This window comes from Rana temporaria, unplaced genomic scaffold (assembly GCF_905171775.1).
Source record: "Rana temporaria unplaced genomic scaffold, aRanTem1.1, whole genome shotgun sequence".
Lineage (NCBI taxonomy): Eukaryota > Metazoa > Chordata > Amphibia > Anura > Ranidae > Rana > Rana temporaria.
The window spans coordinates 13972-24005 of record NW_024404551.1 but is presented as its reverse complement, the minus strand read 5'-3'; the positions used below and the strand labels follow the sequence as shown (position 1 = coordinate 24005).

The following is a 10034-nucleotide window of genomic DNA, read 5'->3' as shown; positions in this document are numbered from 1 at the left end:
AAAAAAGATTCAAGGACTCCACCACACCAACTAAAAAAAAAAAGCCTACAGCACCTGGTATTCCCAGGCGGTCTCCCATCCAGGTACTAACCAGGCCCGACCCTGCTTAGCCTCCGAGATCAGACGAGATCGGGCGCTTTCAGGGTGATGTGGCCGTAGGCGATAACCATGGCTGTCCTTAACTCTCTTGAAGATAGCATGGAAGAAAGACTTGGGGAAAAAAAAGATTCAAGGACTCCACCACACCAACTAAAAAAAAAAGCCTACAGCACCTGGTATTCCCAGGCGGTCTCCCATCCAGGTACTAACCAGGCCCGACCCTGCTTAGCCTCCGAGATCAGACGAGATCGGGCGCTTTCAGGGTGATGTGGCCGTAGGCGATAACCATGGCTGTCCTTAACTCTCTTGAAGATAGCATGGAAGAAAGACTCGGGGAAAAAAAGATTCAAGGACTCCACCACACCAACTAAAAAAAAAAGCCTACAGCACCTGGTATTCCCAGGCGGTCTCCCATCCAGGTACTAACCAGGCCCGACCCTGCTTAGCCTCCGAGATCAGACGAGATCGGGCGCTTTCAGGGTGATGTGGCCGTAGGCGATAACCATGGCTGTCCTTAACTCTCTTGAAGATAGCATGGAAGAAAGACTCGGGGAAAAAAAAGATTCAAGGACTCCACCACACCAACTAAAAAAAAAAAGCCTACAGCACCTGGTATTCCCAGGCGGTCTCCCATCCAGGTACTAACCAGGCCCGACCCTGCTTAGCCTCCGAGATCAGACGAGATCGGGCGCTTTCAGGGTGATGTGGCCGTAGGCGATAACCATGGCTGTCCTTAACTCTCTTGAAGATAGCATGGAAGAAAGACTCGGGGGAAAAAAAAGATTCAAGGACTCCACCACACCAACTAAAAAGAAAAAGCCTACAGCACCTGGTATTCCCAGGCGGTCTCCCATCCAGGTACTAACCAGGCCCGACCCTGCTTAGCCTCCGAGATCAGACGAGATCGGGCGCTTTCAGGGTGATGTGGCCGTAGGCGATAACCATGGCTGTCCTTAACTCTCTTGAAGATAGCATGGAAGAAAGACTCGGGGAAAAAAAAGATTCAAGGACTCCACCACACCAACTAAAAAAAAAAAGCCTACAGCACCTGGTATTCCCAGGCGGTCTCCCATCCAGGTACTAACCAGGCCCGACCCTGCTTAGCCTCCGAGATCAGACGAGATCGGGCGCTTTCAGGGTGATGTGGCCGTAGGCGATAACCATGGCTGTCCTTAACTCTCTTGAAGATAGCATGGAAGAAAGACTCGGGGAAAAAAAAAGATTCAAGGACTCCACCACACCAACTAAAAAAAAAAAGCCTACAACACCTGGTATTCCCAGGCGGTCTCCCATCCAGGTACTAACCAGGCCCGACCCTGCTTAGCCTCCGAGATCAGACGAGATCGGGCGCTTTCAGGGTGATGTGGCCGTAGGCGATAACCATGGCTGTCCTTAACTCTCTTGAAGATAGCATGGAAGAAAGACTCGGGGGAAAAAAAGATTCAAGGACTCCACCACACCAACTAAAAAAAAAAAAAGCCTACAGCACCTGGTATTCCCAGACGGTTTCCCATCCAGGTACTGACCAGGCCCGACCCTGCTTAGCCTCCAAGATCAGACGAGATTGGGCGCTTTCAGGGTGATGTGGCCGTAGGCGATAACCATGGCTGTCCTCAGGGCCGGTGCAAGGATTTCTGCCTACACAAGCGAAGCTCCATTTTGGCGCCCCCCCCCCCCAACGGCCACCCACCTCCCTTGCAAAAATGTTTCTTTCAATAATTTTTTTATATAAAAAAAACACACTAATTTGTGCTTTTGTAACCACGCCACACCAGAAATTCTTAGTATAATATACACCATACTACTAAATGTAAAACATACTGGACCCCTTTACATTACACAGCACCCTACACCACTGGACCCCATTACACAGACACCCCCAACAGTGCAGACCCCCACAGTACAGACACCCCTATAGTGCAGACCCCCACAGTACAGACACCCTTACAGTGCAGACCCCCACCCGACACAGTACAGACACCCCTACAGTGCAGACCCCCACCCCTATAGTGCAGACCCCCACAGTACAGACACCCCTACAGTGCAGACCCCCATACCCCACAGTACAGACACCCCTATAGTGCAGCCCCCCACAGTACAGAAACCCTTACAGTGCAGACCCCAACAAGACACAGTACAGACACCCCTACAGTGCAGACCCCCACCCCTATAGTGCAGACCCCCACAGTACAGACACCCCTACAGTACAGACCCCCTATAGTGCAGACTCCCACAGTACAGACACCCCTACAGTGCAGACCCCCACAGTACAGACACCCCTACAATGCAGACACCCCTACAGTGCAGACTAGAGGTAGACCGATATGGGTTTTTCTCTGGCCGATACCGATGCCGATATTTCAAAATTGGGGCGGCCGATGGCCGATATTTTTTATTTTTTTTTCATTATCTCAGAAAATCTAGGTTGGGGAGGAGGTTATTGTTTAGGGTGGAGAGGTAAAGTGCAGCCTATCAGTGTCCAACAGTGCCACCTCATTAGTGTCCACCAGTTCAGCCTGTCAGTGCAACCTCATCACTGCCTACCAGTTCAGCCCATTAGTGTCCATCAGTGCCACCTCATTACTGCCCACCAGTGCCACCTCATAATTATTAAAAAAGAAAAAAAAATACAATCTTAGTCATTTTAAGGAGGGGGGTACAGAGAGGTGGTTGTGGAGGAGGGGGGTACAGAGAGGTGGTTGTGGAGGAGGGGGGGTACAGAGAGGGCTATAAAGCTACTTCTCTGTGCCCCCTCCTCTACCGCCACCTCTCTGTACCCCCTCCTCTACAGCCACCTCTCTGTACCCCCCTCCTCTACAGCCACCTCTCTGTACCCCCCTCCTCTACAGCCACCTCTCTGTACCCCCCCTCCTCCACAGCCACCTCTCTGTACCCGCCCTCCTCCACAGCCACCTCTCTGTACCCCCCCTCCTCCACAGCCACCTCTCTGTACCCCCCTCCTCCACAGCCACCTCTCTCTGTACCCGCCTCCTCCACAGCCATGTGTTGTGGAGAGGGTGGATGGTGCTAGGCGTGGGTGGGGATGCGTTGTGGAGAGGGGTGGGTGGGGATGCGTTGTGGAGAGGGGTGGGTGGGGATGCATTGTGAAGTGGGATGGATGGTGCTTGGCGTGGGTGGTGATGCGTTGTGGTGATGCGTTGGAGAGGAGTGGGTGGTACCCGCCTCCTCCACAGCCACCTCTCTCTGTACCCGCCTCCTCCACAGCCATGTGTTGTGGAGAGGGTGGATGGTGCTAGGCGTGGGTGGGGATGCGTTGTGGAGAGGGGTGGGTGGGGATGCGTTGTGGAGAGGGGTGGGTGGGGATGCGTTGTGGAGAGGGGTGGGTGGGGATGCATTGTGAAGTGGGATGGATGGTGCTTGGCGTGGGTGGTGATGCGTTGGAGAGGAGTGGGTGGTACCCGCCTCCTCCACAGCCACCTCTCTCTGTACCCGCCTCCTCCACAGCCATGTGTTGTGGAGAGGGTGGATGGTGCTAGGCGTGGGTGGGGATGCGTTGTGGAGAGGGGTGGGTGGGGATGCGTTGTGGAGTGGGATGGATGGTGCTGCGTTGTGGTGATGCGTTGTGGAGAGGGGTGGGTGGTACCCGCCTCCTCCACAGCCACCTCTCTCTGTACCCGCCTCCTCCACAGCCATGTGTTGTGGAGAGGGTGGATGGTGCTAGGCGTGGGTGGGGATGCGTTGTGGAGAGGGGTGGGTGGGGATGCATTGTGGAGTGGGATGGATGGTGCTTGGCGTGGGTGGTGATGCGTTGTGGTGATGCGTTGTGGAGAGGGGTGGGTGGTACCCGCCTCCTCCACAGCCACCTCTCTCTGTACCCGCCTCCTCCACAGCCATGTGTTGTGGAGAGGGTGGATGGTGCTAGGCGTGGGTGGGGATGCATTGTGGAGAGGGGTGGGTGGGGATGCATTGTGGAGTGGGATGGATGGTGCTTGGCGTGGGTGGTGATGCGTTGTGGTGATGCGTTGTGGAGAGGGATGGATGGTGCTAGGTGCTGGGTGGGGATGTGTTGTGGAGTGGGGTGGGTGGGGATGCATTGTGGAGTGGGATGGATGGTGCTTGGCGTGGGTGGTGATGCGTTGTGGTGATGCGTTGTGGAGAGGGATGGATGGTGCTAGGTGCTGGGTGGGGATGTGTTGTGGAAAGGGATAGATGGTGCAGGGGATGCGTTAGAGAGGGATGGATGGTGCTAGGTGCTGGGTGGGGATGTGTTGTGGAAAGGGATAGATGGTGCAGGGGATGCGTTAGAGAGGGATGGATGGTGCTGGGTGGGGATGAAGATGATTGTGTTGCATTGTGAAGATGGATGAGGATGACTCTGTGGGGATGAGAGTTACACTGTGAAGAGGATCTCCACAATGTAACTCTCATATCCACCCAGTCATCCTCATCCATCTTCACAATGCCAGCCTGTCAACCTCAGCCAGGTTTCCCTTTAAACAGGAGATTAATTAAAGTCTGCAGGGGGGGGGGGGGGGGCACAGTAACACACACAATTTCTGTGACTTACCCTCCATCCATGCTGCTTCCTAACATCAATAACATCATTAGCATGTGACAAACCCGACCGTGGCCAGCACTAGCTAAACTTCTCTTCTCTTCTCTCCTGCTGAAGGGAGCATGCTGGCTGCTTGTAAAAAATTTTTGTGATGGACGCTGATGAGCTGACCAGCCAATCTGCATGCACCTAGCCCTATCAAGTGCCTGCAGATTGGCTGGTCAGCTCATCAGCGTCCATCACAAAAAAAAATTACAAGCAGCCAGCATGCTCCCTTCAGCAGAGAAGGAAGAGAAGTTTAGCTAGTGCTGGCCACGATCTCCTGCTGGGGGGAGTTACTGGTCAGGCAGCAGAGACTTGGGTTTGTCACATGCTAATGATGTTATTGTTCTTCTGCAACAGCTCGCCGGGGGAGGGGGCGGGGCAGTGCGGTGTCAGTGAAACTTTTTCTCCCTCCCTTCTCCTCTACAGACGCCGTTCCCGCAACTCGAGCCCTGGAGCGGGACACCGGGCGCCGGAGGGTGGTTGCGCCGGCCCTGGCTGTCCTTAACTCTCTTGAAGATAGCATGGAAGAAAGACTCGGGGAAAAAAAGATTCAAGGACTCCACCACACCAACTAAAAAAAAATAAGCCTACAGCACCTGGTATTCCCAGGCGGTCTCCCATCCAGGTACTAACCAGGCCCGACCCTGCTTAGCCTCCGAGATCAGACGAGATTGGGCGCTTTCAGGGTGATATGGCCGTAGGCGATAACCATGGCTGTCCTTAACTCTCTTGAAGATAGCATGGAAGAAAGTCTCGGGAAAAAAAAGATTCAAGGACTCCCCCACAACCCAAAAAAAAAGCTTACAGCACCTGGTATTCCCAGGCGGTCTCCCATCCAGGTACTAACCAGGCCCGACCCTGCTTAGCCTCCGAGATCAGACGAGATCGGGCGCTTTCAAGGTGATGTGGCCGTAGGCGATAACCATGGCTGTCCTTAACTCTCTTGAAGATAGCATGGAAGAAAGACTGGGGGAAAAAAGAGATTCAAGACTCCACCAAAACAAAAAAGCCTACAGCACCTGGTATTCCCAGGCGGTCTCCCATCCAGGTACTAACCAGGCCCGACCCTGCTTAGCCTCCGAGATCAGACGAGATCGGGCGCTTTCAAGGTGATGTGGCCGTAGGCGATAACCATGGCTGTCCTTAACTCTCTTGAAGATAGCATGGAAGAAAGACTGGGGGAAAAAAGAGATTCAAGACTCCACCAAAACAAAAAAGCCTACAGCACCTGGTATTCCCAGGCGGTCTCCCATCCAGGTACTAACCAGGCCCGACCCTGCTTAGCCTCCGAGATCAGACGAGATCGGGCGCTTTCAAGGTGATGTGGCCGTAGGCGATAACCATGGCTGTCCTTAACTCTCTTGAAGATAGCATGGAAGAAAGACTGGGGGAAAAAAGAGATTCAAGACTCCACCAAAACAAAAAAGCCTACAGCACCTGGTATTCCCAGGCGGTCTCCCATCCAGGTACTAACCAGGCCCGACCCTGCTTAGCCTCCGAGATCAGACGAGATCGGGCGCTTTCAAGGTGATGTGGCCGTAGGCGATAACCATGGCTGTCCTTAACTCTCTTGAAGATAGCATGGAAGAAAGACTGGGGGAAAAAAGAGATTCAAGACTCCACCAAAACAAAAAAGCCTACAGCACCTGGTATTCCCAGGCGGTCTCCCATCCAGGTACTAACCAGGCCCGACCCTGCTTAGCCTCCGAGATCAGACGAGATCGGGCGCTTTCAAGGTGATGTGGCCGTAGGCGATAACCATGGCTGTCCTTAACTCTCTTGAAGATAGCATGGAAGAAAGACTGGGGGAAAAAAGAGATTCAAGACTCCACCAAAACAAAAAAGCCTACAGCACCTGGTATTCCCAGGCGGTCTCCCATCCAGGTACTAACCAGGCCCGACCCTGCTTAGCCTCCGAGATCAGACGAGATCGGGCGCTTTCAAGGTGATGTGGCCGTAGGCGATAACCATGGCTGTCCTTAACTCTCTTGAAGATAGCATGGAAGAAAGACTGGGGGAAAAAAGAGATTCAAGACTCCACCAAAACAAAAAAGCCTACAGCACCTGGTATTCCCAGGCGGTCTCCCATCCAGGTACTAACCAGGCCCGACCCTGCTTAGCCTCCGAGATCAGACGAGATCGGGCGCTTTCAAGGTGATGTGGCCGTAGGCGATAACCATGGCTGTCCTTAACTCTCTTGAAGATAGCATGGAAGAAAGACTGGGGGAAAAAAGAGATTCAAGACTCCACCAAAACAAAAAAGCCTACAGCACCTGGTATTCCCAGGCGGTCTCCCATCCAGGTACTAACCAGGCCCGACCCTGCTTAGCCTCCGAGATCAGACGAGATCGGGCGCTTTCAAGGTGATGTGGCCGTAGGCGATAACCATGGCTGTCCTTAACTCTCTTGAAGATAGCATGGAAGAAAGACTGGGGGAAAAAAGAGATTCAAGACTCCACCAAAACAAAAAAGCCTACAGCACCTGGTATTCCCAGGCGGTCTCCCATCCAGGTACTAACCAGGCCCGACCCTGCTTAGCCTCCGAGATCAGACGAGATCGGGCGCTTTCAAGGTGATGTGGCCGTAGGCGATAACCATGGCTGTCCTTAACTCTCTTGAAGATAGCATGGAAGAAAGACTGGGGGAAAAAAGAGATTCAAGACTCCACCAAAACAAAAAAGCCTACAGCACCTGGTATTCCCAGGCGGTCTCCCATCCAGGTACTAACCAGGCCCGACCCTGCTTAGCCTCCGAGATCAGACGAGATCGGGCGCTTTCAAGGTGATGTGGCCGTAGGCGATAACCATGGCTGTCCTTAACTCTCTTGAAGATAGCATGGAAGAAAGACTGGGGGAAAAAAGAGATTCAAGACTCCACCAAAACAAAAAAGCCTACAGCACCTGGTATTCCCAGGCGGTCTCCCATCCAGGTACTAACCAGGCCCGACCCTGCTTAGCCTCCGAGATCAGACGAGATCGGGCGCTTTCAAGGTGATGTGGCCGTAGGCGATAACCATGGCTGTCCTTAACTCTCTTGAAGATAGCATGGAAGAAAGACTGGGGGAAAAAAGAGATTCAAGACTCCACCAAAACAAAAAAGCCTACAGCACCTGGTATTCCCAGGCGGTCTCCCATCCAGGTACTAACCAGGCCCGACCCTGCTTAGCCTCCGAGATCAGACGAGATCGGGCGCTTTCAAGGTGATGTGGCCGTAGGCGATAACCATGGCTGTCCTTAACTCTCTTGAAGATAGCATGGAAGAAAGACTGGGGGAAAAAAGAGATTCAAGACTCCACCAAAACAAAAAAGCCTACAGCACCTGGTATTCCCAGGCGGTCTCCCATCCAGGTACTAACCAGGCCCGACCCTGCTTAGCCTCCGAGATCAGACGAGATCGGGCGCTTTCAAGGTGATGTGGCCGTAGGCGATAACCATGGCTGTCCTTAACTCTCTTGAAGATAGCATGGAAGAAAGACTGGGGGAAAAAAGAGATTCAAGACTCCACCAAAACAAAAAAGCCTACAGCACCTGGTATTCCCAGGCGGTCTCCCATCCAGGTACTAACCAGGCCCGACCCTGCTTAGCCTCCGAGATCAGACGAGATCGGGCGCTTTCAAGGTGATGTGGCCGTAGGCGATAACCATGGCTGTCCTTAACTCTCTTGAAGATAGCATGGAAGAAAGACTGGGGGAAAAAAGAGATTCAAGACTCCACCAAAACAAAAAAGCCTACAGCACCTGGTATTCCCAGGCGGTCTCCCATCCAGGTACTAACCAGGCCCGACCCTGCTTAGCCTCCGAGATCAGACGAGATCGGGCGCTTTCAAGGTGATGTGGCCGTAGGCGATAACCATGGCTGTCCTTAACTCTCTTGAAGATAGCATGGAAGAAAGACTGGGGGAAAAAAGAGATTCAAGACTCCACCAAAACAAAAAAGCCTACAGCACCTGGTATTCCCAGGCGGTCTCCCATCCAGGTACTAACCAGGCCCGACCCTGCTTAGCCTCCGAGATCAGACGAGATCGGGCGCTTTCAAGGTGATGTGGCCGTAGGCGATAACCATGGCTGTCCTTAACTCTCTTGAAGATAGCATGGAAGAAAGACTGGGGGAAAAAAGAGATTCAAGACTCCACCAAAACAAAAAAGCCTACAGCACCTGGTATTCCCAGGCGGTCTCCCATCCAGGTACTAACCAGGCCCGACCCTGCTTAGCCTCCGAGATCAGACGAGATCGGGCGCTTTCAAGGTGATGTGGCCGTAGGCGATAACCATGGCTGTCCTTAACTCTCTTGAAGATAGCATGGAAGAAAGACTGGGGGAAAAAAGAGATTCAAGACTCCACCAAAACAAAAAAGCCTACAGCACCTGGTATTCCCAGGCGGTCTCCCATCCAGGTACTAACCAGGCCCGACCCTGCTTAGCCTCCGAGATCAGACGAGATCGGGCGCTTTCAAGGTGATGTGGCCGTAGGCGATAACCATGGCTGTCCTTAACTCTCTTGAAGATAGCATGGAAGAAAGACTGGGGGAAAAAAGAGATTCAAGACTCCACCAAAACAAAAAAGCCTACAGCACCTGGTATTCCCAGGCGGTCTCCCATCCAGGTACTAACCAGGCCCGACCCTGCTTAGCCTCCGAGATCAGACGAGATCGGGCGCTTTCAAGGTGATGTGGCCGTAGGCGATAACCATGGCTGTCCTTAACTCTCTTGAAGATAGCATGGAAGAAAGACTGGGGGAAAAAAGAGATTCAAGACTCCACCAAAACAAAAAAGCCTACAGCACCTGGTATTCCCAGGCGGTCTCCCATCCAGGTACTAACCAGGCCCGACCCTGCTTAGCCTCCGAGATCAGACGAGATCGGGCGCTTTCAAGGTGATGTGGCCGTAGGCGATAACCATGGCTGTCCTTAACTCTCTTGAAGATAGCATGGAAGAAAGACTGGGGGAAAAAAGAGATTCAAGACTCCACCAAAACAAAAAAGCCTACAGCACCTGGTATTCCCAGGCGGTCTCCCATCCAGGTACTAACCAGGCCCGACCCTGCTTAGCCTCCGAGATCAGACGAGATCGGGCGCTTTCAAGGTGATGTGGCCGTAGGCGATAACCATGGCTGTCCTTAACTCTCTTGAAGATAGCATGGAAGAAAGACTGGGGGAAAAAAGAGATTCAAGACTCCACCAAAACAAAAAAGCCTACAGCACCTGGTATTCCCAGGCGGTCTCCCATCCAGGTACTAACCAGGCCCGACCCTGCTTAGCCTCCGAGATCAGACGAGATCGGGCGCTTTCAAGGTGATGTGGCCGTAGGCGATAACCATGGCTGTCCTTAACTCTCTTGAAGATAGCATGGAAGAAAGACTGGGGGAAAAAAGAGATT

At 53.0% G+C, this 10034-nt stretch overlaps 31 non-coding genes across 31 annotated transcripts; all 31 read right to left on the bottom strand.

Moving 5' to 3' along the window:
- Positions 1-42: 42 nt before the first annotated feature.
- On the bottom strand, positions 43-161 carry LOC120922218. The gene has a single exon (XR_005745124.1). It is a non-coding gene; the product is annotated as a 5S ribosomal RNA (ribosomal RNA).
- A 99-nt stretch (positions 162-260) lies between these two features.
- LOC120922206 lies at positions 261-379 on the bottom strand. Its single transcript, XR_005745113.1, has one exon. It is a non-coding gene; the product is annotated as a 5S ribosomal RNA (ribosomal RNA).
- Positions 380-477: 98 nt separating this feature from the next.
- Positions 478-596, bottom strand: LOC120922194. The gene has a single exon (XR_005745102.1). It is a non-coding gene; the product is annotated as a 5S ribosomal RNA (ribosomal RNA).
- Positions 597-696: 100 nt separating this feature from the next.
- LOC120922483 lies at positions 697-815 on the bottom strand. The gene has a single exon (XR_005745378.1). It is a non-coding gene; the product is annotated as a 5S ribosomal RNA (ribosomal RNA).
- A 101-nt stretch (positions 816-916) lies between these two features.
- LOC120922471 lies at positions 917-1035 on the bottom strand. The gene has a single exon (XR_005745367.1). It is a non-coding gene; the product is annotated as a 5S ribosomal RNA (ribosomal RNA).
- Positions 1036-1135: 100 nt separating this feature from the next.
- LOC120922420 lies at positions 1136-1254 on the bottom strand. Its single transcript, XR_005745321.1, has one exon. It is a non-coding gene; the product is annotated as a 5S ribosomal RNA (ribosomal RNA).
- Positions 1255-1355: 101 nt separating this feature from the next.
- On the bottom strand, positions 1356-1474 carry LOC120922433. The gene has a single exon (XR_005745334.1). It is a non-coding gene; the product is annotated as a 5S ribosomal RNA (ribosomal RNA).
- A 102-nt stretch (positions 1475-1576) lies between these two features.
- LOC120922454 lies at positions 1577-1695 on the bottom strand. Its single transcript, XR_005745354.1, has one exon. It is a non-coding gene; the product is annotated as a 5S ribosomal RNA (ribosomal RNA).
- A 3549-nt stretch (positions 1696-5244) lies between these two features.
- Positions 5245-5363, bottom strand: LOC120922436. The gene has a single exon (XR_005745337.1). It is a non-coding gene; the product is annotated as a 5S ribosomal RNA (ribosomal RNA).
- Positions 5364-5458: 95 nt separating this feature from the next.
- Positions 5459-5577, bottom strand: LOC120922447. Its single transcript, XR_005745347.1, has one exon. It is a non-coding gene; the product is annotated as a 5S ribosomal RNA (ribosomal RNA).
- Positions 5578-5667: 90 nt separating this feature from the next.
- On the bottom strand, positions 5668-5786 carry LOC120922335. The gene has a single exon (XR_005745240.1). It is a non-coding gene; the product is annotated as a 5S ribosomal RNA (ribosomal RNA).
- Positions 5787-5876: 90 nt separating this feature from the next.
- Positions 5877-5995, bottom strand: LOC120922334. The gene has a single exon (XR_005745239.1). It is a non-coding gene; the product is annotated as a 5S ribosomal RNA (ribosomal RNA).
- Positions 5996-6085: 90 nt separating this feature from the next.
- Positions 6086-6204, bottom strand: LOC120922332. Its single transcript, XR_005745237.1, has one exon. It is a non-coding gene; the product is annotated as a 5S ribosomal RNA (ribosomal RNA).
- Positions 6205-6294: 90 nt separating this feature from the next.
- Positions 6295-6413, bottom strand: LOC120922331. Its single transcript, XR_005745236.1, has one exon. It is a non-coding gene; the product is annotated as a 5S ribosomal RNA (ribosomal RNA).
- A 90-nt stretch (positions 6414-6503) lies between these two features.
- On the bottom strand, positions 6504-6622 carry LOC120922330. The gene has a single exon (XR_005745235.1). It is a non-coding gene; the product is annotated as a 5S ribosomal RNA (ribosomal RNA).
- Positions 6623-6712: 90 nt separating this feature from the next.
- LOC120922329 lies at positions 6713-6831 on the bottom strand. Its single transcript, XR_005745234.1, has one exon. It is a non-coding gene; the product is annotated as a 5S ribosomal RNA (ribosomal RNA).
- A 90-nt stretch (positions 6832-6921) lies between these two features.
- LOC120922328 lies at positions 6922-7040 on the bottom strand. The gene has a single exon (XR_005745233.1). It is a non-coding gene; the product is annotated as a 5S ribosomal RNA (ribosomal RNA).
- A 90-nt stretch (positions 7041-7130) lies between these two features.
- On the bottom strand, positions 7131-7249 carry LOC120922327. Its single transcript, XR_005745232.1, has one exon. It is a non-coding gene; the product is annotated as a 5S ribosomal RNA (ribosomal RNA).
- Positions 7250-7339: 90 nt separating this feature from the next.
- On the bottom strand, positions 7340-7458 carry LOC120922326. Its single transcript, XR_005745231.1, has one exon. It is a non-coding gene; the product is annotated as a 5S ribosomal RNA (ribosomal RNA).
- A 90-nt stretch (positions 7459-7548) lies between these two features.
- On the bottom strand, positions 7549-7667 carry LOC120922325. The gene has a single exon (XR_005745230.1). It is a non-coding gene; the product is annotated as a 5S ribosomal RNA (ribosomal RNA).
- Positions 7668-7757: 90 nt separating this feature from the next.
- Positions 7758-7876, bottom strand: LOC120922324. The gene has a single exon (XR_005745229.1). It is a non-coding gene; the product is annotated as a 5S ribosomal RNA (ribosomal RNA).
- A 90-nt stretch (positions 7877-7966) lies between these two features.
- LOC120922323 lies at positions 7967-8085 on the bottom strand. Its single transcript, XR_005745228.1, has one exon. It is a non-coding gene; the product is annotated as a 5S ribosomal RNA (ribosomal RNA).
- A 90-nt stretch (positions 8086-8175) lies between these two features.
- On the bottom strand, positions 8176-8294 carry LOC120922321. Its single transcript, XR_005745226.1, has one exon. It is a non-coding gene; the product is annotated as a 5S ribosomal RNA (ribosomal RNA).
- A 90-nt stretch (positions 8295-8384) lies between these two features.
- On the bottom strand, positions 8385-8503 carry LOC120922320. The gene has a single exon (XR_005745225.1). It is a non-coding gene; the product is annotated as a 5S ribosomal RNA (ribosomal RNA).
- A 90-nt stretch (positions 8504-8593) lies between these two features.
- Positions 8594-8712, bottom strand: LOC120922319. Its single transcript, XR_005745224.1, has one exon. It is a non-coding gene; the product is annotated as a 5S ribosomal RNA (ribosomal RNA).
- A 90-nt stretch (positions 8713-8802) lies between these two features.
- On the bottom strand, positions 8803-8921 carry LOC120922318. Its single transcript, XR_005745223.1, has one exon. It is a non-coding gene; the product is annotated as a 5S ribosomal RNA (ribosomal RNA).
- A 90-nt stretch (positions 8922-9011) lies between these two features.
- On the bottom strand, positions 9012-9130 carry LOC120922317. The gene has a single exon (XR_005745222.1). It is a non-coding gene; the product is annotated as a 5S ribosomal RNA (ribosomal RNA).
- A 90-nt stretch (positions 9131-9220) lies between these two features.
- On the bottom strand, positions 9221-9339 carry LOC120922316. Its single transcript, XR_005745221.1, has one exon. It is a non-coding gene; the product is annotated as a 5S ribosomal RNA (ribosomal RNA).
- A 90-nt stretch (positions 9340-9429) lies between these two features.
- Positions 9430-9548, bottom strand: LOC120922315. Its single transcript, XR_005745220.1, has one exon. It is a non-coding gene; the product is annotated as a 5S ribosomal RNA (ribosomal RNA).
- A 90-nt stretch (positions 9549-9638) lies between these two features.
- LOC120922314 lies at positions 9639-9757 on the bottom strand. The gene has a single exon (XR_005745219.1). It is a non-coding gene; the product is annotated as a 5S ribosomal RNA (ribosomal RNA).
- Positions 9758-9847: 90 nt separating this feature from the next.
- On the bottom strand, positions 9848-9966 carry LOC120922313. The gene has a single exon (XR_005745218.1). It is a non-coding gene; the product is annotated as a 5S ribosomal RNA (ribosomal RNA).
- Between the last annotated feature and the right edge of the window lie 68 nt (positions 9967-10034).